The sequence below is a fragment of the Dunckerocampus dactyliophorus genome, chromosome 7 (assembly GCF_027744805.1).
Source record: "Dunckerocampus dactyliophorus isolate RoL2022-P2 chromosome 7, RoL_Ddac_1.1, whole genome shotgun sequence".
Classification (NCBI taxonomy): Eukaryota; Metazoa; Chordata; class Actinopteri; order Syngnathiformes; family Syngnathidae; genus Dunckerocampus; species Dunckerocampus dactyliophorus.
Window position 1 is genome coordinate 4,465,648 of NC_072825.1, and position 27,981 is coordinate 4,493,628.

Sequence of the window (27,981 nt, forward strand, 5' to 3'; positions counted from 1 at the left end):
CCTCCTGCCTGGAAGATCCAAACTCAGCATCCTTCTACCTATATATTCCCTATCTCTCCTCTGGACATGTCCAAACCATCTCAGTCTGGCCTCTCTGACTTTATCTCCAAAACCTCTAACATGTGCCGTCCCTCTGATGTACTCATTCCTGATCCTATCCTTCCTGGTCACTCCCAGAGAGAACCTCAGCATCTTCATCTCTGCTACCTCCAGCTATGTCTCCTGTCTTTTCCTCATTGACATGTCAAGGAGAAAAATAAAACTATAATATTAAATTATATTATTATAATATATTTATACTACTTATTACTTATTACTATTACTTCATCTGCATGTTTAAGCCTAATGTCATGTCACAAACAACATAAACCACGTGATCTGCTGGTTAGTTCAGATGTTACATGTAAATTTAAAACTTGAGTCCTACTCGCTGAGTGGCTGGCTACAGTTAAAAAGGGGAGGACCCATCCGGACATTTAACATCTGGACGAGAAGTGAGCCGCGCGAGTCAGGTAGAAAAAAAAAGTTGTGTGGCCCAATCAGAATGGATATAAAAGCGTGTACTCGCGTGCCATTGGCCGAGGCTGCTGTCAAGCTTTAGCGAGGGGGCGTGGCCTGAGGCGCTGCCCTGCTGTGTTCTTGTCAGTTCCCTTCAGTCTCCTCAGAGAGGACACTTTAGGAAGCATCTAGCGACTTGCTAATCCACACTTTGTAATTGAACACTCGAACCTTTTGCTCGCGCAGCTCCACCAAGGTAAGAAAAACACTTTGACACTTCACACTCAGCTCCGTCTTTGCTGTTCACTGCTTTACCTTCTTTTTCTTCTACGCGCGTGCACATACTGGCACGAGAAGCTGTGTGTAGTTTGCATTGGCGTGCGCGTGCTCTCCCTCGCTGACACGCGCAGTCGTGCCCGCCAGCTCTGCAACTTTGCGCACAGTGTGACGATGGTGATGAAAATGATGATGATGTGTCCACTGTGCACGCCTCGTGAAGATTGTGTTGTTTTGCTGGGGTAAACTCCTCATCTCGGGTGCGTAGATGATGTTTGCGTGTGGACCTGGCAAGTCCCACGCGATGATCTCATTGTTCTCTGTGCTGTTGCCGCTGTGTGCTGCACAAAAAAGGTGCACAAACACCTTAATTGTGCTGAGGACAGGTCAGAGCGGTCGTGCACGCGCGCCAGACTTCGCTTGTCGACAACGAACGCCCCTGTTTTTGTGCATAAAAGTCATTGCTGCTGTTGCAAGTTGTCATTCTTGGCGGGTTGGGACCAGGCTGTGTTTGGACCTTGTCTTGCTGGATCTCAGCTGCTGCAGTCCCGTCACAACAGGATTCTTCCTCAGAGCGTCCACTGAATTTTTTTGTTGTTTGTCCACCTTAATATGTCGCCCTTCTTTATCAAGGTGAGAATTTTCCACATTTCATGTAGTATCAGAGTCGTAACAGAGGCGGGACAATGCCAGTAAGGGGTTCTGTAATGTGCCGCGACTGGAGATTGAGTTTAACACTCAATGCCCTGTTGTGTTGAAAGCAATTACAGCCATCTGTCAAGTATTTTGTTGACGTCGTCACGCATGTCAAGATGTGTGGCAATATCCCGCTTTGCTGGGTTCTGTGTGAAAGGCACAGGATGTTAAATACTGTCGTAATGCTCCAGTTTTCTTCCGCAGGCATTCGTTAGTGCAGGGGTGTCCAAGGTGCGGCACAGGGGCCGTTTGCGGCCTGCAGCATGTTAGGAAAAAAAACCGTTGAAATACGTCTTAACACATTGGATTTTTTTTTAGCCTCTTCTACTAAATAGAAAAACATCAAAATGGATTTTTCAGTTTGCAGTCCTCAAAGAAAAAAGTTTGGGCACCCCCATTTTAATTCATCCACTCAGTCATTTATCCATCATGCTTGCAGGCCGCATTCTTACTCAGCTTGTGTTAACATATGACATACATGATGACGTCACATGACGCTCCTTTTGCACCCAGTGTTCTCTGCGCTCTGATTGGTCGCTGTCCCAGCAAGCGTGGCCAACAAAGCGTTTCACCTTGCGTGTAATTTTATTTCCCATTTGCATTCTGCCGTTTGCTTTCCGTTTGCAACAGCGAGGACGTCGTCTGCGGGGCTCTTGTGTGTGCAGATGGCATCTCCTTAACGGCCCTCAGGGTAATGGTGGTTGAAATGGGCTCGACGCGGGCTGAGGACTTGGGATGGGGGCGGGCGGGCTCTGGGGGGACATTGAGCGGTCCTCAGTCAGATAATGTGCTAGCGTGAACGACATGGGCGTGCGCGGTAGTTTGGAGCGGTGGCAGGAAACACAGACGCATTTCAAGCTCGGTAAAACAGGAAGTTACTGAAGTGCTTTTAGACTAGCGGGAAAAGAAAGTCTAATGCTGTGTCTCACATGGAATTGTTCCATCAGTACACTTCAATAAGTATACTGTGTACACTGTATACTTAGTTCCTAAGCGTCTGACAGTGTAGTGCTGTCCCAAATCCATTACTGCCATTGTGCACTTATCGGAAATGATGATGGCAATATTTACCTTACTCCAGTAGGGGTGCAACAATTCCTTGAATAATTCGAGTACCTTGATTACAAAAGTAATCAAGGATTTTTTGTCTGCCTCGAGGAATCGCTTACATCACCAGCGCGCTTTCTTGACCCACGCAGAGGACGAAGAAAGAAGCGGGTGCAGTGTTGCCAACGTGCCGACTTTGTCGCGAAATCTGGCGACATTTCAAACCCTGTTGGTGACATATTTTCTCAAAAGCGACAAATCTAGCTACTTTTTCTGGCGTCGTTGGAGACTTTTCGGGAATTTCCGGACTTGAAACCTGAAAACATGTATTGATCTACAGATGGTGTTCTCACTGAGTAGCGGCGGATGCTCCTGAGGGCCGGCCCACGCCAAAGCAGTTTGCTTTGGGTTCAACCGCGCCTCCACGAATCACGCATGCTCGAGGCGCGATGCCACCGGGGTGGATCTCAACCTGTTTTACAGAGCGGGAATCTTCATTAAATGACTAGTCATTACACTCAAGCCTCATTCGGACTCAGAACGTGTGATGGAAGAATGATGTGTGATTAGTTAAACAAGATAAAAGGTGGAGGCTGGAGGCGAGTCCGGTTGTAATTATTACGCTGTGTAGACTTTGAGAGGCACTGGCTGAGATATTAAATAGTAAAATTATTTTATTTAATGAAGTGATGGCCAATTTTAAATGAACAAACTAAGAATCAAGTTTATTGTAGTTCTAAATGTAATTAAGGTGTTTTTAATCACGGGGTTCTGCTTTTTTCCTACCGTATCTGTTCCAACATCACATGCAAATAATGTGCAAATTGACCGATGACGACATCTAGCGACTTCTGGCGACTTCTAGGACAGCCAATAGCTGCTTTTCTTACTGAGGAGTTGGCGACAGTGAGCGGATGTTTGAAGGCACGGGAAGATTGAAGAGAAAGCGACAAGGCAACGAAAGAGAAGGAAAACAAAATGTAAAAAACAGACAGAAAATGGGGCTAGACAGCAAGTTCAACATCGTGACGTGTGTTGGTTGTAACTTACATACCACAACAGCACATCTTCTATGTTGCATCATCTCACATAACGTTAGCCGCGTGGAGGGCTCGCTTTCTCTTAATTATGACTTCTGTCGATTGTGTGGCAATTTATTGCGATGGCAACATGACTTCATACAGGGTTCACTGAGCAGGATTACTATTGCAACAACACATCATCAGTAGGGTAAAACTAAGCTGTCTCACGACGCTCTAAACCCAGCTCACGTTTCCTATTAGTGGGTGAACAATCCAACGCTTGGTGAATTCCGCTTCACAATGATAGGAAGAGCCGACAGCGAAGGATCAAAAAGCGACGGCGCTATGAACGCTTGGCCGCCACAAGCCAGTTATCCCTGTGGTAACTTTTCTGACACCTCCTGCTAAAAACCCAAAAAGTCAGAAGGATCGTGAGGCCCCGCTTTCACGGTCGGCACTCATACCGAAAATCAAGATCCAGCGAGCTTTTCGGTAATCTGTAGCTGCCTATTTCTAGCAGGCAATACCGTGTACTGGAACAAGGAAGTACGTGTCTCACTCACTTAGTTGAGAGTAACGTGTTCCACTACAGAAGGTGTCTTCATTTTACTTGGAACACTGCAAAAGCTCAATATCTTATAAAGAATATTTGTCTTATTTCTTGTCAGCTTGTGTAAGTTTAGGATTTATAAATGCACAGCCATCCAAATAATGTAATATGTAATTCAGTCTCAGTAATGTCTTTGTAAAGTCATTATTATTTCTATCTTTTTCCAGTAAATAGTTCAATAAATTCATCTCCAAAAGCACCATCATGTAGCCCATCAGACCCAAGGAAATACAGTTTGTTCCTATGCACAATTTGAACTTGAGAAATAAAATGGTTGATTATCTAAAAAATTAAACCAGTTGGTCTTTCATTATTTAGTGAAATGTTTTATTTTCTCTTGTGTATTTATAATTGCTCTTTAACCAAATAAGAATATGTTTTTTCCGATTACTCCATAAAAATCCAAAAAATGTTCACTATAATACTCGATTACTAAAGTATTCAATAGCTGCAGCCTATTCTCAAACCATTGAATCAATTGCAACTGGACTGTACAGGTTTTCTTCTTCTCTCCTTTTTATTGGTGAGTTGCAACCACCGTGTGTGTGCACTTACCATTACGGGTGTTTTGGCGCCCGAGTACTAACAGTGCACTGCCATACTTCTCAGTGGCGCGCATTTACGCAATTAAAAGACTGTAAGTACACTGTAAGTGCACCACTTGAGACGCAGCATGCATCACCCGGCCTCGCCACTCTTCCCTAGCAACCAGGCAGCCAACAAGAGCTTTTCTTCCTGAAGGGAACGCGAGGTCATCATGGCGCTGATTTGACCTCTGACGTCATCATTCATGTCATGAGAAGTCATCTTTCTTGTCCAATCACAGCGAGGCCATCGGCGTCCTCGTTGGCTTGGAGCAGCAGCCATGATTTCGCAAACATGGCAGCAAGAGCAGCTTCCGTCTTCCGACCGCCGGGTGGTTAGCGCCCGCTCTGAGTTCATAGCGAGGCCGCAGGAGGAGGAGGAGGAAGAGATGGTGCGAGGCTGTGGACCACAGAGCTGGCACAGCGTCCGTCCAGACTGGCTGACGTCCTGCAGAAACATGACGCTCTGTTGGGCCCGCCAGCCTGTCACGTGATATCTTTCTCACGGCGAGGACACCCCGGGTGACGTGACCGCATGAAGGACTTCAGCGGCCACAAGGAGCTCGTCTTGGCCTCAGCTCGTCGTTCGATGGCGGCAGCGGTCACAAGCTAAACCTGAGTCAGTTTTCACACACTGAGGCGTGTGATTGGACCTTGTCTGCATTATTACCTGATGACTAAGTGCTCTACCCACTAGCCACCTCCATCCCGTTTATTTAAAACCTCATAAGATGAAGACATCACCACACGCTCTCTCGCTCGCTGTAATGGAGGAAAGGTCTGGAAAAAAGGAAATAGCCTCAGGCGTACATTCTGCTTATTGATTGGTTTGTTGCTCCAAATGAAGCCTTCATCACCGCACGATGAAGGCAGAGCTGACGCAGCGTTGATGGGCGGAATAATCGTGAAACAAACTAACACAGCGTTTTCTCAGTGGACACTTCATTGGGTACGCTTTGAATGTTCTCCACAATCGTGTTCCTGCTTATTCGTCTTTTTCAAATGTTTCTTTCTCCTCACATTTGAGGAGTTAGAGGTTGAGTTGAGGATGAGGATTGTGTTGTGATTGATTGACAGTTGTCGTGTGGTGAGTCAGCAGGACTTATCCAAAGTCAGTCTGCCTCAAGTCCAAAAGTTGGAGGAGTTGAAGAAGACACTTGTAAAGTTTTGCCTTTGACAAAGTGTCTGGCTGCAATTGTCTGGCTCGTCACATCTCTGCTAAAGCAATTAGCATCACAGCGTGAAGGGGGAGAACGGGGGAGGGAGGGTGGTGCTGGAGGGGGGGTGCTTGTAGTGCAGAAGTCCTTGTGAGTCATGATCCTTTATGATCCTTTCATTGTTGCTCATTGCTCTTCCCCAAAATGAAGCTTTTTATGCTTCTGAGATGTGAAACCAAGCAAGAAATTAACTCCTCCTCCCCCCCAACCTCAATGTGTGCCTCCTTCCTCGTCACATACTTCATTTAAGTGTGATTTTCACGAGGGACAAACCTGTCTTGTTTGCAGAACTTTCTAAATAAGGCCATGTCCTCAAGGATAGCATTTTCGCCAAATGCGCAAATGTTTTTCTTTTTACCATTTCACCCTTGCGTGCACACGGCACAGCCATTTTGACGTCCGTCAATGTCCGTCTCTGTCCACTCTGCTGCAGTCACACTTCAGGCTTGTGTTCATAGTAGGTAAATTCATGATATTCTTCTGAGATGCTATCACTGTCAGGCAGTCTCCACAGTTAGGACACAAAAGCAAAGCGATGCACAGCAATATGTAAATGTGCTCCAGACGTGTGGACAGGAAGTGACGTCGGGGGTTCAGAGTTGAGTTTTAGATGGATTACGGCCACAGCAGTAGCCCGTGTTATTATGATTATTATGTTATTATTATTGTGCCTGTTGTGAAATAATTTAAAACTGCAATAAAAGTGTGTTATTCCTGACACCTGGTGACCAATGTAGAATACTACATTCACAATTTGAAGCATCTTCTTAATTCCTTGCAGTGACGTGCGGTCAGGGAAGGCAGGTAAGACAAAATAAATATGAATAAATGTCAATTTTACCATATTATGAATGTATTTTCTATAAGATTCCAATCGTTTTGAACATTGTCTTCCGTAAAAATTGCTGAATTTGCACATTTACTGATCAAATACAGGGGAGAATACAGGAGAGACGCCGCAGTGAGCATGGCTTCTCGGTAGTGTGCAAGCGCCGCCTACCGTCTGAGTGCGCACTCAGTTGGAGCATGTCACCTGCAAGTGTGTGTTTGTCAGCGTGTCGCCAATAATATAATGTTGCAGAAACATTTATTACACACCATGAATTTCTACAGCCCGTGTAATGTCTTTAATGTAAGTGTAACATCATTATTCTTGCTAATTGGACAATAAAATACATATGTATGTCATACGGGAGGCAGTACTGATGCATCCTGAAGGGGTCAGACATGCGTGAGCTGGAAGATGCTTGTCGCTGACATCGTTCCGGTGAGGAAAAGTGATGAAGAAATTGACATTTTGTCCTAACGTGACACCAGCAAAAAGTACGGAAGACACATGTTGGACGTACGATGTGAAAAAACCCTGAAAAAAATGTAACAGCCCGTAGAGTTTGTCTGATTTGACAAAGAACCTCTGCGGCCAGTCTACGGTTAAGAAATCAGCATGTCACACGCGCGCCCTCCGTGCGTGTCTTGCGTGTTTTGGACGTAGACCAGCCGTTGGAGCCTTACGGCCGAGTGTGACCTAGGCTTATCACAGCTTTTCAAAACGATATGACTTAATAAGTCATGCTGTTTCCTAGTCAGAAATGTGCATATTTAAGCAAACTTTATGTATTTTTGCCTAAAGTAAGCTTTTTCAAGCATAAAAATGGCTAAATGAAGTAAAATACAAAAAGGCATTCAGAAGACACATTCAAAGATATTGTGATGATATGTAGTATTCTGCAGTGGTCACTAGATGTCAGTAATGTTACTCTAATGTTCGGTGACACACAAGCACCAGACTTGATCTCTGGAACAACGGGCCTGTATTGCTGGTTGGAATTATGTCACAACAGGAACAATAATCCCCAACACGGCCTACTGTTAGCAATAACCCATGCCAAGCTAAAACTCAACTTTAAGCCACCGACATTATTTCGTATCCGTCCGCCACTTAACTCCCCTAGCACCAGAACACATTTCGAGCAAAACGCACACGCACGAGTCTTATTTATGTCTTCAATGCTGTATTTTCTCTTATTGTGTCTACTATATGGGGTAATGCGAGTGTAAAGGTGACTATATGGGTGTTATTTAAAGTCTACAAGGCTCTAATCATGTTAAAATCTGTATTTAGAAGGCTGTAGACAGGTTTTCTATCCTGTAACTACGAAAATATTCCATTTATAAATAAGGAGTCCTACTTTACGGAAATTCAAATAGTATATAACTGGGTGAATATTAATACATCACACCTACATGTGGCACTGTATATATACACACAGACAGAACCACATGACACACCAAAACTGTAGAAGAAGAGAGAACGCATGCGTACAACATACGTCGTCTTCTTCTTGACCGGCTTGGCTAGACTTACAAGCGGAATTAGAGTGGAAGTGGAAAGCCGTTGCCATGTGGATGAAAGGTTGAAACGATAAAATACATGACCGTTTCGGCTAGAAAACATTCCTGTGTGGACAGACCCTTAGACGGAGATGGAGGCAGCACCACCGTAGCCGGAAGGGCAGGTGTAGCGCTCGCCTGACGACAGTGCTAAAGGATACACCGTGACTCCGATTCCATTTGTTCCATCGATCACCTTCCATTATCATTCATTAAAATGTCAAATGTTTTAATAAGTGTGGGAGGCATATTTAGGCCTTAAACCTGGATTGTGCTTCTATGCATTTAGCTTTAGAGATCGGGGGAGGGTTCCTGAACTGAATCTAATAACGACAACAGTCATTTTTATTGCAAATGTTGATTTGAAATCAGGAGAATGTCAACGTCAGGCTAGCACGAGGGTTTATTAGTATCAAAAATAGACATGTTTATGGGCGTCTTAATTACTCATGTATATTTGCTATTAGACTAGCAGGGTTCTATAATATACTGTAAATCCGCGTGTTCTTCTTTTTAATTAAATGTATTAATTGTAATGTATCTTTATTTATATTTACATATATTATTATATATTTATCCAGCCATCCATCCATCGTTTATGCCGCTTATCCTCACTAGGGTCGCAGGCATGCTGGAGCCTATCCCAGCTGACTCTGGGCGAGAGGCGGGGTACACCCTGAACCGGTCACCAGCCAATCACAGGGCACATATAGACAAACAACCATTCACACTCACATTCATACCTGTGGGCAATTTAGAGTCGCCAGTTAACCTAACATGCATGTTTTTGGAATGTGGGAGGAAACCGGAGTACCCGGAGAAAACCCACGCACGCACGGGGAGAACATGCCAACTCCACACAGAAATGCCCAGCCGGTGATTCCTGGAATGCGTACATTACCTGAAAGGCGTACAGTGACATGACTCCCAGTCAACATTTAGTTGTAGTTTTCCTTCGTTGCTACGCCACATGTGTATTGCTGTCGATGCCGCTCTGCCGTCTTCTTAGTCTGCTTGGAGTTTGCACACATGCTCGGTGTCTTCTTCTGTGGCAGGAGTGTGCGGCGCTTGATTCATTTCTTCTTCGTGCAGACAGGGCCTGAAATGTAGACCATGCTGACCTTTGACCTTGACAATAGTTCCAGTGTGATTTGGAAGGACTGTAGATGACCGCCACACGTTTCCTCTCTAACGTATAGCAGCGTGCAGGAAGGTGTTAAATATATCTTTGAAGCGCGTATGTTTTATTAGCGCTGCATCCATACTTCATCTTTTATTACTCCACCATATGTGCACAATATTTGCCTTGGAAGTCTCCACCTCCTCCTCCTCCTGGCTGCTCGCCATCGCTCTCAGGCTATTTTTAAACACATATTTGGGAGAGGGGGTGTTATCTGGGGGAGGTAGGGGTTCAGTTGGTGTCACATGAATTCCGACCAGGCAGCCGTCCAGCCCTCCTCCTCTTCAAGAAGAAGTGTGAGATGTTAAGTTGTCTTTTACAGACGACACACAAGGAAAGGAAAACAACATTCATAACACAAGTACAATCTAAGTTATACAGGTTTTATTCAAAAACTTAAAGTAAAAACAGTCACAAATTCATTTGTAATGATTGTACGATGGAGAAGTATGGGGGGGAGTTGGCACACATTTTATGGGGTGATCCAAACGTCGGCGATAATGCTCCTTAAGCAGTTGCAATTCAGCATTAAGAAGGAGAAAATAAGTGACAAAGTACGTAGGATGATTGCAATATTCTTCTGTTCACCACTTTCAGCCGCTATAGGTTGCTCCTCAGCTGCCATTATTTCAAGTTATTCCCTCCCCTTCTGCTACGCAGCCAAGATGGTGACTATTTTTTAGTGCAGGGGTGCCCATTACATCAGTCGCGAGCTACCGGTCCATCGCGAAAGTAGTTTGGGTCGATCGCATAAACGTCACTTCATAGATGCCATATGACATCAGTCAGCTGTCATTAAGCTCCCCTCATGATTCGCTCTTCCTCCCCCACGGCAATGGTGAACGTCACGTTTCAAACCACACACACAGATGCAACTTTCGTCTTTATTATTCCGATTATGGATAAACGTACTCGGCGGTAAGATTCCTACAGTATATGTGTAACAAAGGTTATCCGTTCACTTGTAGCGGCTACTTAGGTAGAAAAAAGGGAAATGCGTTTTTCTACACTTCCATTTCTTGAACTATTTTTCATGATGAATTGGAAAAATGCCCGTTGCTGAAATGTTTTTAATATGTTGCCTTGTTGCAAATTACCGATCGATCTATGTTCCTACCCTCACCTATGGTCATGAGCTTTGGGTTGTGACCGAAGGAACGAGAACGTGGATACAAGCGGCTGAAATCCGTTTCCTCCGTAGTTTCCTTCACATCGAGAGGAGCCAGTTGAGGTGGCTCGGGCATCTAGTCCGGATGCCTCCCGGACGCCTCCCTGTGAGGTGTTTCGGGCATGCCCAGCCGGGAGAAGGCCCCGGGGCAGACCTAGGACACGCTGGAGGGATTATGTCTCACAGCTGGCCTGGGAACGCCTTGGTGTTCTCCCAGTGGAGCTGGAGGAGGTGGCCGGGGACCAGGAAGTTTGGGCTTCCCTACTGAGAGTGCTGCCCCCGCGACCCGGACCTGGATAAGCGGAGGAAAATGGATGGATGTTGCCTTGACCTCGGCTGCATGGTCTTTTGCATAATCATTTTCATTTCTTTTATATCGGTCATGTTTGATAGCAAATGCTAACTGGATGTAACACATGAACTGTATATACTGTGTGTGTGGGGGGGGGGTGGGGGGGTGGGGGGGGTATATATATAAAATCAGAGAAAATAAGCCATTTAAGACATATGCCAGGGGTTCAGAGTTGTGTCTTAGCTGGATTACGGCTACAACAGTAGCCCGTGTTATTATTCTGATTATTATTATTATCATGATATGTTATTATTGTGCCTGTTGTGAGATAATTCAAACCTGCAATAAAAGCTTTTTGTTCTGGAAATCAAGTCTGGCGCCTGTATGTTTCACTTACTGACGTTGTAGTACTTGAGTTTGCCATTTTTATGTTTTAGAATGCTGAATTTAGGCAAAAAAATACATATAATTTGCATAAATATACATACTTTTTTATTAATAGTCCGTATTCAACCACAAAACAGCCGGATATATTAATATATTCTGGAAAAACAGAGTAAAGCCGCAAAATTGGAACCGCAATGTGTTTGCTGACATTGGACCGATGTGTGCAGTGCGCTGCATTTTGCTGTACTTCTCAATGTGTCTCATCATGGACAGTAACCATGCAGCTCATTGTGGTGTGTGTGTCCAAAATTGTAGGATACTTAATCATATTTTTGTTGCCGTCTTCTGTAGTTGTGCTTTAGGCAGCGTGAGTCCTGGATGGGCTTCTCGCAATCCTCAAGTGTTTGTTTCTGAAAGAAGCCCCAGTGAAGCGACTTGTCTAAGCATCATATGTGACCGACCAAACCACTAACTGTTTGTGTTTGGTTCATATTGATCTGGTCCGTCTAGGGCCTAACCGATTCCACTTTCTCGCCAAGTCGCGGCTCGAACTCCTCGGCTTGACCCGGTCATGGTTTGTCACAAATACACTAATAAATCATGCTGTTTTTGTGGTTGAATACGACTTATTATTAGTAAAACATGAATATTTAAGCAAATATTTTGCATTTTATGCCTTAAGTACGTAGGCATTTTCAAGCAATGGCCAAATGAACTAAAATACAAATATAAGGCATTCAATAGACTCATTCAAAGACGTCACCGTAGTATATCTACTTTAGTCACTCGGTGTCAGTAACTTTATTATAATGCAGTGGTTCTCAATTATTTTCTGTCATGCCCCCACTGGGGGACAGAAATATTTTCGTACCCCCCCATTCCCCCCACCCCACCTTCACCCCCGATTTGAACTATGCTATTGAGAAACTGATCATATCTATTCATTTATCTGTACTGTACAGACTGAACTTGAAACTGAAACCAGCAAAATTCAACAAAATGGAGAGCAGTGAAGCATACAAGCGTATTCAAGAGTCAAATTGCATGCGGAGTACGACAAATTCATACATGTTGGCAAGTCCGCACTAATATTGAAAGCCCTCCCTGCCTCTCATGCCCCCCTGACAGTTCACCAGTTCACTATAATGGTCGGGTTTGGGAAACAATTCAACAACACGCTTCAGATTAAGTAAATAATCCTTAGTTGCAGCGCTACAAGTTTTATTAAGTTTCTTTGTAAATGGTCTCAAAATAATCATGCTGACCCACGTTTGTCTTCTCGGGGTGCTGGTCCCTGTTGTCCCCATCACGATGCTTGTTGAAGGCGGCGATAAACACAATGCTGTTTTGTTGATTGGTCAAGAGGGAAAAGTCTGTCTTCTTCAACCAGAGTGGAAATGAGACTTCCAGAGGTCAATGACTTTGTTGTCGTAGGCTAAGCGTTGTGATTTATTTGGACTGTACCGCAGAGAATGACTTTATTTATGGATAGTTATTGATGTTATTATTTCTATTTTGGATTGGTGTCATTGAAGCCAGTGAAGACAATCTGTGGTTTATGTGATGGAGATAACATCGTCTGTCTTCATCCAGCATTTAATCAGCGTGTGATGATAGCGTATCTTTTCCTTTGGTCTCTTCGCTTGTTGGTGAGAGGACAACGAGGGGGTATGGGGGCATGCACTGCATCCCTCTACTACAGTGGTGGGCAAACTGTGGCCCGGGGGCCACATCAGGCCCGTCAAGCGTCTTAATCCGGCCCACCGGGCATTTCCAAATTCCTTTTTTAAACCTTTAACATGGAAAGTGTAGCCAGAAACATGACTTGCAGTGCTATTGTGGCACACTTGAGTTGCCAAAATAGTCAGATGCAATCTGTAGCTTGTAAAAAAAGCATTCTGAACAACACAACACGTCAACACACACGACGCACAAAGTAACCTACCTACTGCACCATGTGAGCATCCAAACAAATATCTACACGCAGTACCCATGCCAAAAAAAAAATAGCCATATATTCCTGCCGCAAGGCATGCTGGGTAGCTTGTGGTACTCTTTCTCCATGTTGGATTTTTGGATGTCGGATTTTTGTTACGTGTTATGTTTAGCGCTTAGTTGTTGATTTATGTGTTCTGTTTCCGTTTCGTTTCACCTTGAGCAAGTCTGTCGTTCTGCTTGATGCCACTTATATATAGAGCCCCCCCACCCACCACCACGACCACCAAATTTTTTTAACCCAATGTGGCCCGCGAGTGGAAAAGGTTTGCCCACCCCTGCTCTAGTAAGTCATTTCTTCAAAATATGGATCCAGGTGTTCCGTCAGCGGCCTTAATAGAAGGTCTGACGTCATGATGGATCCTGTCTGTCTTGAATGACGTGCGGGTTGCACTGAATTCTAATTTAATGTTGTAATTGTAATTGGTCGTCTCGTGGAAATCACTCAAGCAAACCACCCCCCATCCCCAGTTTCCCCCTCTCGATGCAGTCCACTTCCTCTGTCAAGCAAATGAGAGGACATGTGCAAGAGATACAGGTCACCCCTTCAGGACTGAGGTCTTTTTAATTAGACGATGTTCTCTTAATGAAGCAGCCGGCTGAATGTCTGAGTCCATTTGTGGCCAGCGACGCCTCTTTGTCTCCGCTGGCTTCCAGAGAGCCATCCTCCATGATGTTTTTTCCTCTGCACTGTATTTTCTCCTCTCTTACATTAGCATGATAATGGTCTTTGGAGGAGGCGGGGCAAAGTGGTGAAGAGCCGACTGCACTTATTACGGCGCTGAATGCACCATCAGTTAAACTAACAGCCTGAATTCCGACATTCATCTCCACTATCATGGACCGCCTGTCACTTGCACAGGGAGCTCAAGGCCAAATTATGAGCCACGTCGTGCTCTTCCGAGTCCACATCCCTCCCCCGGTGTAATTACGCTATGCTAATTCTGCCCCCCCGTGCACTTTCCATGGCAGGAACAAGGCTTCCCGACGCCTCTCATGTCAGCGTCGGCTGACGGGAAATGAATAAATGTGTTAGTGTAGCGCTGCCGCCCGCGCTGGAGGGGAGTCAGGGTGGGGGGTTTGGAGAGGGAGGCTCAGCTGGAGAGTCAGAGGTCATAAGGCTACTGGTGGCATCAGCGAGGAATGTAGCAGGAAAGGATCGTTGTTGGTTTTTACTGAAATGACACATGTCAAGTGATCACACCATCAGTTGGTGTGTGGCCACACCTCCTTTTCCTGGATGGACAACGGTCATTGTCAGCCATATTATTAGTCAGCATCATGCTGGTCAGATTTTTAACATTGCTGGGACGTCAGAAGCGTGAAGGAAATAAACATGATCACCAATGGTGAATACTTTCTGCTCATGTTGGCCAAGAAAAACATCATCAATGAGAAAGTTGCTTTTAAAGGTTTGATGCAACATAACTGCCTACGTTCACGTGCGCTAAAGCAGTCACAAAACAGAGTTGTGTCTCTTTACTTTTCACACTTCTATCTGAAGTCCTAGTTTACATGAAGTGTCTCTAATGCAGTGCTTCTCAAATAGTGAGGCGAGCTCCCCTGGGGGCATTGTAGTCATATGTGTGTGTGTGGGAGGGGCGCGTCGTGGGGGGAGGACGGAAAGACTTAATATTAGTGCCTGCCAACGTGTATGTATTTGTTGTACTCAGCATACTGGTTTCATTTTCGAGTTCAGTCTGTTCAGTACAGATAAATAAATAGATATTATTAGTTTCTCAATGTCATTTCAAATCGCGGGGGCATGACAGAAAATAACTGAGATGCGCACTTAGCAGAAATTCACTTCACGGTCTGGTCTGGAACCAATCACCCATGATAAACGAGGGGTTATTGTATGGTTGGTAAGCATCATTAATCCGTTCCAGAAGGTCCAACTCAAACCAAAATGGACCCTAACCAAGACAAGTTTTCAGATAGAAAATAATGTAAATCCAATTACTAAAAATATATAACATCCATCCATCTATTTTCTATGCTGCTTATCTTCACTAGGGTTGCGGTGTACAAATAGCATCCTGTATATAACAAGATATTTATATTAGGTTTACATTCACATGTAATATATATCGAACAAAATACCATAGTTCCTCAAAAAAATAACATGGAATTTGCTGTTTAATATAGAAAATGAAAAAAAAAAACAACTGCTACTGGCAGTGACATTGCGGAAGTTCGCAGGCAATGATGCCTTATAAGGTGTATGGTGACGTGTGCTATGTCTGACTCCGCGCCGCATGTCACCCGCAGCCGATGACGGAGCCATTCCATCACACAGGCACTAGCAACCTACTTTGGACTCATGGTGGCTTGTTTAGAGTTCGTCACACTCAATGAAAAAAATGCATGGACAGGAGTCGTCAACGATGAGCGTTCATTGTTTGGCCACTTGATTGCCTTGCAGGCTGCCGTAGTAAAGGGTGAACTTAGTATAGCGAGATTTCGTCTTAGGCGCGTGACCCAAGATGGCTACATAAACATATTGCACGCTAACCAGGGAGGCGCGTGCAAACCAAGGCCAAATTTTAGCAGAAATGTTGGATGTTATCCGAAAAATGTGATAACCAGGGCAGACGTTAACCGAGGTACCACTGTAAATGTATTTTAAAAAGCTGCTTTCAACCCAATGCGTGCAGTAATTGAGATTTTTTTTTTGGTGCATGTAAACGTCACGAGTTCAATTAGACAAGCAGTCTTTTCAGTAAGTTTAGTTAGATGGTACTAAGGATTCAAAAACGTTTACTTTCATTCTTAAAACATGAGGCACGGGAAAGTTTTTAACATTATTCGAGTACTGTAAACATGAAATAACACCTCTATAGTCCCCTTAACAATCATATTACCCAATATAGTAGATATAATAACAGAAAAGAAGACATATTAGACATAAATTAGCATTCGGAGAATTCCTTGTTTTTTTCTGAACAGCGTACTTCCTGCGGTGGCTGTTGTCTCATTAAGGTAACATTACTGACACCTAGTGACCAGTGGAGAATACTACATATGACGTCTTTGAACACCTTATGTTTGGATTTTTGTTCATGCTTGAAAATGCTTAATTTAGGCCAAGAATATGTAAAATTTGACTAAATAGACATATTTCTTACTAATAATAGGCCGTAGTCAACCACGAAATAGTGCTAATTTATGAATACATTTTTTTTTTTTAACTGTGATAGAGTGAAGTAATGAAATTCCAACCGCGGAGTGGCCAGGGATGGCTGTAAATACATTTTTGTACATTGGTCAGGTTAGAGAGGAAACTGGAAATGCAGGAACATGTGAAGTATGTGTCGGCCTCTGCCTGTCTTTGTGTAGCTAATGTGATGCATTTGCGGCTGTAATTGTACAAATGTCAGTGTTAGTCGCTATCTTCAGCACCTTTTTAAATGTCTTTCATCTCCCCATGTGAGAAATGAAAAGGTCACAAGCAGACTCCAATGTACATTTCACATGTTGTTTTAGGGTCTTTTTACTCAAGTTTTTTCATACGTTCAAGTACAGTACAGAGTGTGCGGGAGACTACCAGCTTTGGATGGCGTTAATGCATTTTCACACTGGTAACCACATTGTTCTGTGGAACATCTTGTGCTAGGATATGTACGTAATGTTTCAACTAGGGATGTCCGATATTGGCATAAAAATGTAATATTGGTCAATATCGGTATCGGGATTTTTCCCTCCAATGAAAGCCGATGATAAACATAATGCTGTACATAGGCCTATGGGCTCCCGTATTTTCCCGCACGCAAATGATTACCTCATCAAACCGCCTCTCAAGCGTATAAACAACCGTGGGTGGCTAGTAGCAAGCTAGCTCCTTACGTTCCATCCATCCATTTCTATGCCGCATGTCTTCACTAGTGGGATTGTAAACATTCCCGGAAGTAAACGACAGTAAAATCTGACACTGTGTCTCGATTAGGAGAGTTCGTGGGGACGTCAGTGAAAATGTTGCTTTTTCATATGATATTGGGTGTACTTTCATTCATATACATCTTTTGTTAGGTAGATTACTTTTCATCGGAGTGTTGGCCCACCTCTCGTCATACGAGTGCTTTGAAAGCTAAGTCCAACTTTAAGCCTTTCAAACTCATGGATCGGCGCTTCAGGGCAAGATTAAAGGTATGTAGGATATAAATTCACTTAAATATCTATCTCCAGATGACATTTCATTCAAATCTGATGGTGCGAAATGCGTTCATTTTGGCCTGGAATTACTCTGTACGTGCAGTTTGTAGTGTGGCGTGGAAACGAACACAGAGCGCTGCTGCACACGTGAAAATACATCCATGAAAATTATCACACTTGATTTTCTTCCCTGGACTTTTTGATGATCAAAACAATGTAAATGGATACTCTGTTGACTTCTAAAAGAAATATCACAGCCTAAGCCTCATGGCAAGTAGTTCTCAGATGTGTTTAGATAGATAGATACTTTATTAATAGATAAGATAAATTCACATTGCCAGCAGCTCTGCAAAAATGTCATAAAGAACTTCATCACAAAATGAGACAACCAAGGCAAGACATGAGAAATAAGAAAAATAAGAAAATAGAATAAGAATAGGGCTGGGCGACATGGACCAAAACTCATATCCCGATACATTTACGGTATGTTGAATATCTATATACGATATAAATCCCGATAGTTTTTGCACAAAGGGGGTTTAGTCAAAGTCTGAAGTTGTGTGAAGTTATCTCATTAAAATAAAAATAAAAATAGCCGCTAAAATAAAATAGTCCATTCTCTTTGTGAAATAAATATCCAAAAATTAAAGTATAATTTAGAACGAGCCTTTAGCTGTGCTCAAATCCTCAGCTAATACCAACAGCACAAAAGGACAACATATGAAATAAAGCGCCCTGTTTAAGAGGAAATGTTTAAACGTCAGCAGGAACTCAAAAATACTTTACTGTGAACAGTATTATTTATTTAGAAAGCAGAACCTCGTAAAAGAGACTAAAATGTGAATAAAAACACCTTAATTACACGTAGAACTACAAATAAACTTCATTCATAGTTTGTTCAGCCGCCACTCTTTATCTTGTAGTTACGACTTGTTTATTTGTCACACACCGTTCTTCCATCACACACTGACAGGTAAGTGACCGAGTCCAAATGAGGCTTGCGTGTAATGACTCGTCATTTAATGAAGATTAAGAAACAAAAGGAAGAAATGATGCGTGGCTCTCCTGCAATGTGCGGCGGGAGCTTTACTTTCACTTTTATGTTACCGAATACCAGAAACTTTTCAATGACGCCAGAAAAAAGTAGCTAGATTTGTTGCTCGTTGCTTTTGAGAAAATATGTCACCAAGAGGGTTTGGAATGTCGCCAGATCTAGCACGGAGCACGGAGGGGGGGGCAGGGCAGCGGCCTGGCTAAGGAGCGCTGACACACACAGCAGGGATGAGTGAGACAGACCTCGTGTCAAGATACAAGAGAACAGCGCAAATCCAGTCCATATCGATATGTTTGTTTTTGATATCGTGCTTCAAAGAAATATTTTTCAAAGATCGATATATTTCGCCTAGCCCTAAATAAGCATAAATAAACACGGAACAGATCACGTCAAATTTCGAGTGCAATAATACATTATAATTAGTAATCATACATAGTAATAATAGGAGTTGGACAATATCAGCATATCAGTTATCTGTAAAAACGCCAATATCGGACATCCCTAGTTTCAGTAATTGGAAGTTGGCAGATACACTGTGGTCGTCTTCAACTGTGCATTTCCAGTCTTTTTATTATTCTGTGGACTAAAGCTAAAAAGGGCAATAGACAAGTGCTTGTTTTATTAACGAAATGTTCTCAGTCTGACGATGATCCACCACCAGACCTCCCGAAGGGTTTCTCTCACAAGATCAGCCATGAAATCTTCCACAATCAGTGTTTGTCTACCATTTGTAGTGATATCATTTCTAGTGGCCACAAACATCAGCACCCCACCCCTGTGTGAGTGTTGGGATCCCAGAGAAAACACTCAATGCAAAGCTTGGACTAATGGTTGAGATGTTTTTCCAACAAGAATCCACACAGACTCCTTGCTTCAATAGCTAGTCAGCTGACATTGTCAGGTCACATGACCCAGCCAGAAGTAAAACATCCTGATCCAATCACCAATCTTTGCTCCAATTCTTCTCTTTGCCGCCGTTCCAAGTTGCGGTTTGGAAGTTGGCCTCTTTAAAGAGAGCAGTCGCTGGATGACGGGGAGCAGCGATGATGGATGACACGTTGGACGACCAGGCCTGAATCCTTGTGGGTCCAACTTAGTGAACCACTTCTTGGTTCCGCTACAAAGCAAACACACAGCAGCAAAATCATCTCAATGTGCTCCAAGGCAGATTGGGGACTGGAAACTCCTAGAAGCTTCTTGTTGTGCACACGAGGCTTTATCTTCCTTTTTGAGGTTTCATGTTTGGATCCGTCTAACCACGTTCCTCTCTCCACCGAGGAAGCCCATCCAAGCATCCCAGCAGGCGGCCTTTGCTCCAACCTGAATCGGGCCGCTGTTGGCATACGGCGAGCAGCCAACTAATCCAAACGATGACTTCACTAACTGGTCGTCCGGGCCTTGCGACTTGGAATTGCCTGCTCTTGAGGTCAGAACCTCCATCATCCGCATTTGTGCAAGTGGCGGTGTGTTCTGGTGGCGATCCAAGCAGCTCACTGCTCCTGACTGCGTCTTCCAAAAAGGTTAATGGAAGATTGTGACCCATCTTTGGCTTCGTTATGCTGGCTACAGGCACGCTCCAACAATTTGTCACATTTAGCAAAAACCATCACAATTAGAATTTTATACATAGAAGACAACTGCTGCATCGTTGTAGCGTTGGACGTCCATGTTAAAGGTGGAAGAAGGTGATTCCTTTCTGGGAATGCTGGAAACTAGGGTTGCACCATTTATGGACAAAATATCAGTGGTGGTCTTTTTAGAACCAAGATTCTAAATTCTGTGGGGCGTTTTTCTTGGCTTGCACACACACGCATACCATGTTCAGGGTCATGTGCTTCCATTTTAAATAAATCACACTTATTATTATTATTATTATCATCATTATTATCATCATTATTATTATCATTATTATTATACTCTTCCTTGTCTTGTGCTGCTTTAAAAAAACTTCCAATGGTTAGTGTCCCAATTTTTCAGTTATGATACGATACCGATATTGCAGCTTTGGGCATCGGCCAATATCAATCCGACATCAGCGCAAATCGTACATACTTTTATTACTTATTTTGTTGTGTGGAATGTAAGCAAAGGCTTGATCAAGTGATATTACTCAAACAGGGAACAGTAGTCAGTCATTACTCCTTGCTATTTTTCACACTTTAGCACACGCTGTTGTGATCACGTGAGCCGTATCTGTGCTGGATAGAAAAGCTGGAGCAGAGTCTGGAATGGACTGCTTGAATCGGAGTGCTCAATATCGGAGATTTTAGATGCAGGCCAATATAAACCTTTTTTTTTTTTGCTGATATCAGACTGATATCAATATTGGTTTGGGACACCTCTGCCAATGTTTTTTCTGCTGTTCTGCATGGGAGACCCCAGGACAGTTGATGGTGGACTTTCTTAATGGAAATGAATCAAAAGAAAGAAAGAAAGAAAATAATCCATCAAGTCAAAAACATGGCAGTCTTGCTCACTCCACAGGACATTCATGCACGTACTAAAGATGAGTCAAAAGAAACGTTAGCTAATGAGATCGCTCGTCCCACCGGTGAGGCTCACTGGTGGTGTCGGCCGTCAATGAGTTGAACCAACTCGCCCTGGCCGGTAAAGCTCGCTGGGAGACAGGGAACGCGAGGAGGAAGTGTCGGCTGTCATGCTAACATGAGCGTGACTCCTTGAGTAAAGCAGCGCATTAAGTACAATCGTAATTTAGTGTGAGTTGAGATTGCAATTTGTTTTCTCGTTTTTTTTTTTTTTTTGTGCAGCCCGATTGGAAACCAATCAGCACTATTTGATCAACTCTGCTCCAGTTTGTGTTTCCACATGTAAGTGTTGATATTAGAATTTTTTGTATTTTTTATTTGATGTGCGTGTTTTTTGCCGCAATGACCCCTCACTTATCCCCTGTATGAGAACGTATGAACCAAAGTAAAGCTGCTGATGTCAGCATGCAGATGGCGTGCATGTCACTCTGGTCTTGCGCACTCTTATCTCTCGGCTTGTCTGCGAAGACTCCGTCTGATTTTTACACGCTTTATGACAAAAACAACAACGCTGTCACATGCACATGTTGTCATGTGGCGTCTGTCTCTGGCTCCTCCCACTTTGGACCGTGCCATCATTTAAGGGACACCACTTCCTGACATCAAGTTCTTTTTCCTCCACAGGATTGCTGACTTCAGCTGTCGCTTCGCGGTGTCACCCGCACACAGGGTGGATGCTAAGCTAAGCTAAGGTACGCTGTGATTGGGTTTTAAAAGAGGATTGTGTGTAATTACTGCAAGACGTTTTTATTTGCTAAGCTGAGTCATGGTACCGTACACTGATTCTCTTTGTGCTCACTAACTGTTCCTTCTTGCAAAGTTGCTTTCTGCATCACAAATGCTCTGGTTGCTCGGGAGACGCCATTGTTTATTATGTTGTTGCAATCTGATAAAAGTCAGAGAAAAAAGGGATAAAGACGTCAGAGTTGAGTCCAAGCCTACCTTGCGGTTCTGTGTGCTTTTTAACGACTTTTTGTAAAAACACTTTTGTATTTTGGATGAAAGGTCTGGACTTGGATTTCAATGATTTTCGCTGTGAGTTTTTTTACCTGTGAGCCACAAATCTCAAAGTTAAATGTTATTAAGTGTTGACAGGCAGGTTTTGGGTTACTTTTCCATTTTAACATACACAAATACATAAGGGTGCAAGAATTATCCGATAATTATAAAAAAACAATTCTTATCGGTCCGATATGGAGAATTATGACATCATAAAAATAGTCCTGATAACCAATTTAAAAAAGCTCTATTGAGGTGAGATTACCCGTACTGTGCTGAAGGTGGATTAGTCTGCGCAAATGAAGCACTCCTTTTCTGTGACGGCTTGTCATAACGTCCCCCGAGCTCACTTGTAAACAAACATAGCATCAATTGTGTGGGACTTCTCACTCTGTCACACTGCCAATACCTGAGATTTAAGATGCAGACCGATATAATCCGATGTTTTTTGGCTGATATCAATTTCGGAATGGGACACCCCTAGTTTTGACCAAAAATCAGAAGTCACAGCTCGCTGGATTTTAAACACACTCAGCCATGTTTGTAGACGTTCCTTCGGCCGCATGGTAACTACTATACGATATGTTAAACTGCTATTTATAGACTATGAAAAACCTTCATGGACCAATGAATGGATTGTGTTTAGGGGGGCTTTGTGGAGGCTTTCATGTTTGCAGGTTCACCAGAACTGCTCATCCATGCTGAGTTTGTGTTCTTTGTTCATCAAGCTACACTGTGTGCACGTGTGCCGGTGCACGTGTGTGTGTGTGTGTGTGTCCGTGTGTGTCCATTGTTTTTGCTTGTCGATGTGTTTGGGAGCGTTTCCCTTTTGTAGAAGAGCGCTGAGGTTAAAGGTCACACTGGCATGACAACGGAGGTGTCGCTGTGACACTGACCGATGTGCACTGCACGCACGAGTGAAGCACACGTGTCACAAACCTGTAGACGGACTGGGGGCTTGTTGCCACTGGTGTGTGCATGTGGACCGCTAGCGGAGCGGGTCAGTGAGCGCTGATGACAGGTCGCCCCGCGGGATGATGGGAAGCAGATGGTGGGCTGGATGGCGCCTGCTGTGACCTTCAACGCTGCCTCAAAGTGACGACAGCTTTGCTTCTCTTTTGTGTTGCTGAGGGTCTTCTTGATGCGCGTGTTGTCATCTGACTATGAAGACATCAGTACAGCAGCAATGCTCTGACTGGACACCATGACGTTTTATTTATACGTTGGGGATGATGCAGTAAAAACATAACCCCATCCTGCATAACCTTTCATGATTACTGTATGTACTGTATATGTTTCAAGTGTTGGAGTCTTGTTCTACATGATGTGGACGTGCCATATCATGAGGGTGGGTTGTTTTTCACGTATCACTGCTTTCATTTTCATGCCTCTCCTAAAGCTTGTGAGGGGTCGGGTAGGAGAACTTTGAAATTTCCCTAAGATCTTGTGAATTTCTCACGTCACAGCTGCATGACCACTGCTCGGTACCGGTTGGTGGCTTCTTCTTGAAAATGGCAGCCAGAAAGTATTTTTTCGGATGTAAGATATCTAAACTGCAGTAAGGCAGCAATGGGAAGATTTTTTTTGTTTTCCGGGGAGCTAAAGACCTACACCACAGTCACTGCTCCTCTGCTCTCGGCACTTTGTAAACAAAGCACAGTTCGATAGTTCCCAGTTCCCTGGCCGGAATCTGTCTGTAGTGTCCCAACTCTAAAAGAACCACGATGCATTTTTTACAGAGTCACCAACACGTGGAGGCTTTGTTTTGGGCACTCGATTCCTCTGAATCCTGTGCAGGAAACAGACTAATATGTGGGGCTGTTTGGCCATAGTATGTACAATCATTTTCTTTAAAAAACAAATTCTACGAAAACGGGCGTGCACAAAAACTGAGCTTCCACTGTACATCTGATGTCCAGTTCCTCTTTACCAGGGTTTCCGCTACATGTAATTGATCGTGGTGCACCGCCACAACAAATAAAAGCTGCCAAACCTTAAAAATATTTTTTTTTTCAACTTGAAAACAATGTTAAAGGCATAGTTTGGATTTTTTTACATAAAGTTGTATGACACCCCCATCCACATTATAGTCCCATAACAGCGACTTATCCCCCACTTGGTCTCCTAAGTCCAGTTCTGGTCAGATTTCCGTGATGAAGAACGTAGTTCCACTTAGTTGCAGGGGGCAATTAAGTAAAGAGTTTGGCTTCTCAAAACAATATGCGTTCAAAAGATGAATACATTTGCATCACAAATTGCCTTCTCAAAAAAATGAGACCTCACAAAACGCTTGGCGTTATATCTGCCTCCCGCCGTATCCCTGCGCACTGTCGCCCGTGCGTTCATGTGTAATCCGCGCCGGAGCGCCGCGCCCGTCTTGTTTACTTGTGTTCCACACAGAACTCTTTACTTTAATGACTCAGCAGCTAAGCAGGACTACGTTCCTCATCATGTAAAGCCCATCAGAACTGGACTCGCGGCACCAAATGGGGGTCAAGTCACTGTTGATATAGTCCAAAGCTGATGGGGATGTCATACTACTTCATGTCAAAAAATCCAAAGTATCCCTTTAAGTACAGTAATTTATTGTATCAATGTTTATATATGCTATATTGATACATATATAGGTTATTATTTATGCACATATTGACCACAATTAGTTTGAAAACAATTTAAAATATCATAAAAATGTTTCGCTGCGCTTAATTCTGATAAACATGCGCCGGAATCGCCTGTCTGCCCTGCTAAGCTTATGCCAGCGTGAGTGATCGCTCGCTTTTCAATCTCATTCGACTTTCTGGCATCTTTTGTTTACACATTTTGACTGGCTCTCACTGCGTCTCTCGTGGCAGCTAGCTAGCTTGTTTTTGTCCCACGGGCGAGCTGCAAGTGGCTGTCATGTTCATGGGGTACGTGCTATCTTGTAAAGTGTCACTTAACAATTTTGCTCTCTTGTTATCATTATAATACTTATGGCTTGTCTTGAAAACATTAGCCGTGTGTTTAAGTTGTTCAACATAAACACCAAGTGTGTCCAGCTTTAAGACAGTGGCACTATCACAGGGGTCATCAACAGCTAGCTTGCAAGCTAGCAGTAGCTCACCAGATGATGTTGAGGAGTTCACTAAAGAATTTTTTCTTCACCTCTTAGTATTTTTATAAGTGTTCTGCTCAAACATGACGCCTGTATTAAATGACAAATGAGCACATTGAGTGGAGATGTGCTTTGTAAATAAAGTACAATTTAAGTGTTGGCAGGCACATAAAACACAAATAGCTCACTTCTCCTTTCCTTTTGTCAAAGTAGCTTTAATAGCGTTCAGTTGGATACACGTGTGCTCTCATAACTCCGGACTCTGAATTTATACTGTTTATACAAGACAGATTTCTGGAACAAAAATAGAAAAAATGTTATTTTATTTTGTTAATTGTGTTTATTTTGAACAAAAAATTCCTCTTCCTATGTCTTTGTATTACTCATCAAATTAAATTTAGGTTTGCGTCGAATAGTAAAGAAATGTTACTAAATAGTACTATTTGACTAAATAGGTCAGGTAACAAAAGTAACATTTTAGACTCTAAGGGCTCTCAACAACTTTGCCATTAAATTAACAGTTTTGCAATGTTATCGGCTCATATTCTGCTGGTTGTTGGAAAAAGTCAAATAAATAACTTAATAAATAAATAAGTCATAAAAATTGTTATTTGTCATAATGAAAAAAAAAGCAATTTAGATGCCACAGCGACACGACAGCGGCGGCAGTCCGCCCTGCTGTGCAGCCCTCAGCCACAGCTTCAAAAAACCCTAGGATAAACCCTGTTTACTGTTTGCTGATAACCATTAGTAGGACCTGATGAACTCTGTTTTATTTTTTAGCAAATTCTGTTTCATATTTTATTACATATTTTCCTAAATTCCTTTTATCCCGTTTAAATGTTTTAGAATTCAGTTTTTTAACCTTTTCCGCTCATTTTACCACCACAGAGTGTTTGCTTTTTGTGTCAGTACTTGTATTTCAGAAACAGACGTCGCGCTGATAACTTTTCTAATGGTATGTCAGCCTCAGCACACATTGCTACAAAGTCCTTAACAAACTATAATGTCGGTGCTTGTGCTGAAGGAAGACAGTCGCCGATACAGTTGCAATCACTTTATTAATGTAACCTATTTTTTATGACACTATTTTTTGTGAGCACAGTTAGACAGGATGTGGCTACAGCACTCTTATTTTATCTGTGTTGGGAATGTCCTTTGACTGTCGCTAAGTGAGAGGAGCTGTGTGCGTCCTGCTTCTGTGGCTCTCGTCTTTATTTCACACACAGCTGAGTGAGTGGGCACCCTCAAACGCTTTGTTACATTAACAAGCGATAAAACACAACTCTTAAAGCCTGAGTTACGTCACACAGCCACACTAGCATGCGCCGCATTTATTAGTAGATTCCATTTTTATTGGTCACTTCCGCAATTCCTTCCGTGATGACATCGCGAAAATTATAGGGCCTTACGTTAGCACGAAACAAAGGTGGAGCCGACCCTCCACTCCTGTCCAATTGCAACAGAGTAGTCGTGGTCGGGAGTGGAGGCTGCGGAATCCGAGCATTTCGGCCAAGAGGAGAAGAATGCACATGTACCCTGTGCACATCTTGGGAGTTATGGAGTACTTTCTCAACAGAAACTCACTGCATCCCAGTGAGGCATTGTAGTATCATTGTAGTATCATTTAAAAGCCCTTGGAATGAGCAGGACCGGCGCCCTTTAAAATAACACATCACACATGCATAGCACATAGGATTTCTCGCCAAGGCTAATTTACAATCCCTGTCCTCGATTAGGCTTTTCTAACAAACAACAAATACATCAAAACAATAAAATAAATGAAACATTGACACATTGTCAGTAGGTACACACACGTATGCTAGAGAAATATTTCGTTTGAAAGGCATATGCCGGAAAGGTGCTGCAGAATTGCTACAAGCGAGCCCGCTTAGCGTCTCACTCGTGCAGTGTTTATAGATGTTTCTATATAATATGTTATGCTCTTCTGTACATGTAATTGCAACGCTCCTCCTCAGTCTCTGCTCTCATTTATTATGAAATGCCCTTTGCACATGTAATGATGTGTATTTACGATGAAATGTGTTTGGAAAAAGAATGAGCGTGGATTGATTTGTATAAAAGTGACTTCATGACGATGACAACGGCAGTTCTTCTCTAATGAATTCACTTTAAAGATACTTTTCATACATGAATTATGTATGAAATGTATTTTTAGTGCGACTAAAGGGTTCTGTTAAGTATTGTTTGGTGTGGCGACAGTCATGTTTTTCAGACTGAAGCGGCCGTCACATGGCAAGATGTTCAGCTCCTCAGGGAGTGTCAGCAGGAGGAGGTGGAGGAGGTGTCGTGACAGGAGCGGCGGTGGAGGGGGTGTCAGGCATGTAATTGGGGTGAGGTGGAGAGGACTGTTGCATGGGTGTCCACATGAGGCTGAGACAACCTCCTGATGCTGTGATGAAGAACATGCACTGGCCTTACATCAGCACTCTTAAAGGAAAACTGCACTTTTTTTCATACACAATCCTTATGTGACACATGAAAACACATGTCTCTCTTTTCTGTATGTTCTAAAGATATAAAAACAGATAAAAAGAGACAGCTCATTACTGCACGTAATGCCGCACACCTATGCTGCCTACAAAAAACGCTATTAAAACACCTCCAACAAGGGTTTATGGTTTTATATATATATACCGTAACCATGTAGTAACAGGTGCTTTCATGATAACATGTATTTTGCCCTATTTTTGTCTTTTTAAGCATCACCGGAACTTCTTTCCTGGGCGCATTGATTTCACACAGCAGACAC

The 27,981-nt window shown here is 43.1% G+C and overlaps 1 protein-coding gene across 7 annotated transcripts in view; it reads left to right on the forward strand.

Moving 5' to 3' along the window:
• The first annotated feature begins 606 nt into the window (after positions 1 to 606).
• The window catches only part of sema6e (sema domain, transmembrane domain (TM), and cytoplasmic domain, (semaphorin) 6E), an 83,824-nt gene continuing 56,449 nt past the window's right edge, over positions 607 to 27,981 (forward strand). For 4 of the 7 annotated variants that reach the window (XM_054780906.1, XM_054780914.1, XM_054780913.1 and 1 more), the window contains exon 1: positions 607 to 754. The gene's annotated coding sequence lies outside the window, so the exon portion shown is untranslated. Of the gene's footprint in view, positions 755 to 779; positions 1,408 to 15,037; positions 20,090 to 21,739; positions 21,808 to 27,981 lie in introns of those variants that run through there. The other 3 variants (XM_054780907.1, XM_054780910.1, XM_054780912.1) reach the window with 3 other exon arrangements.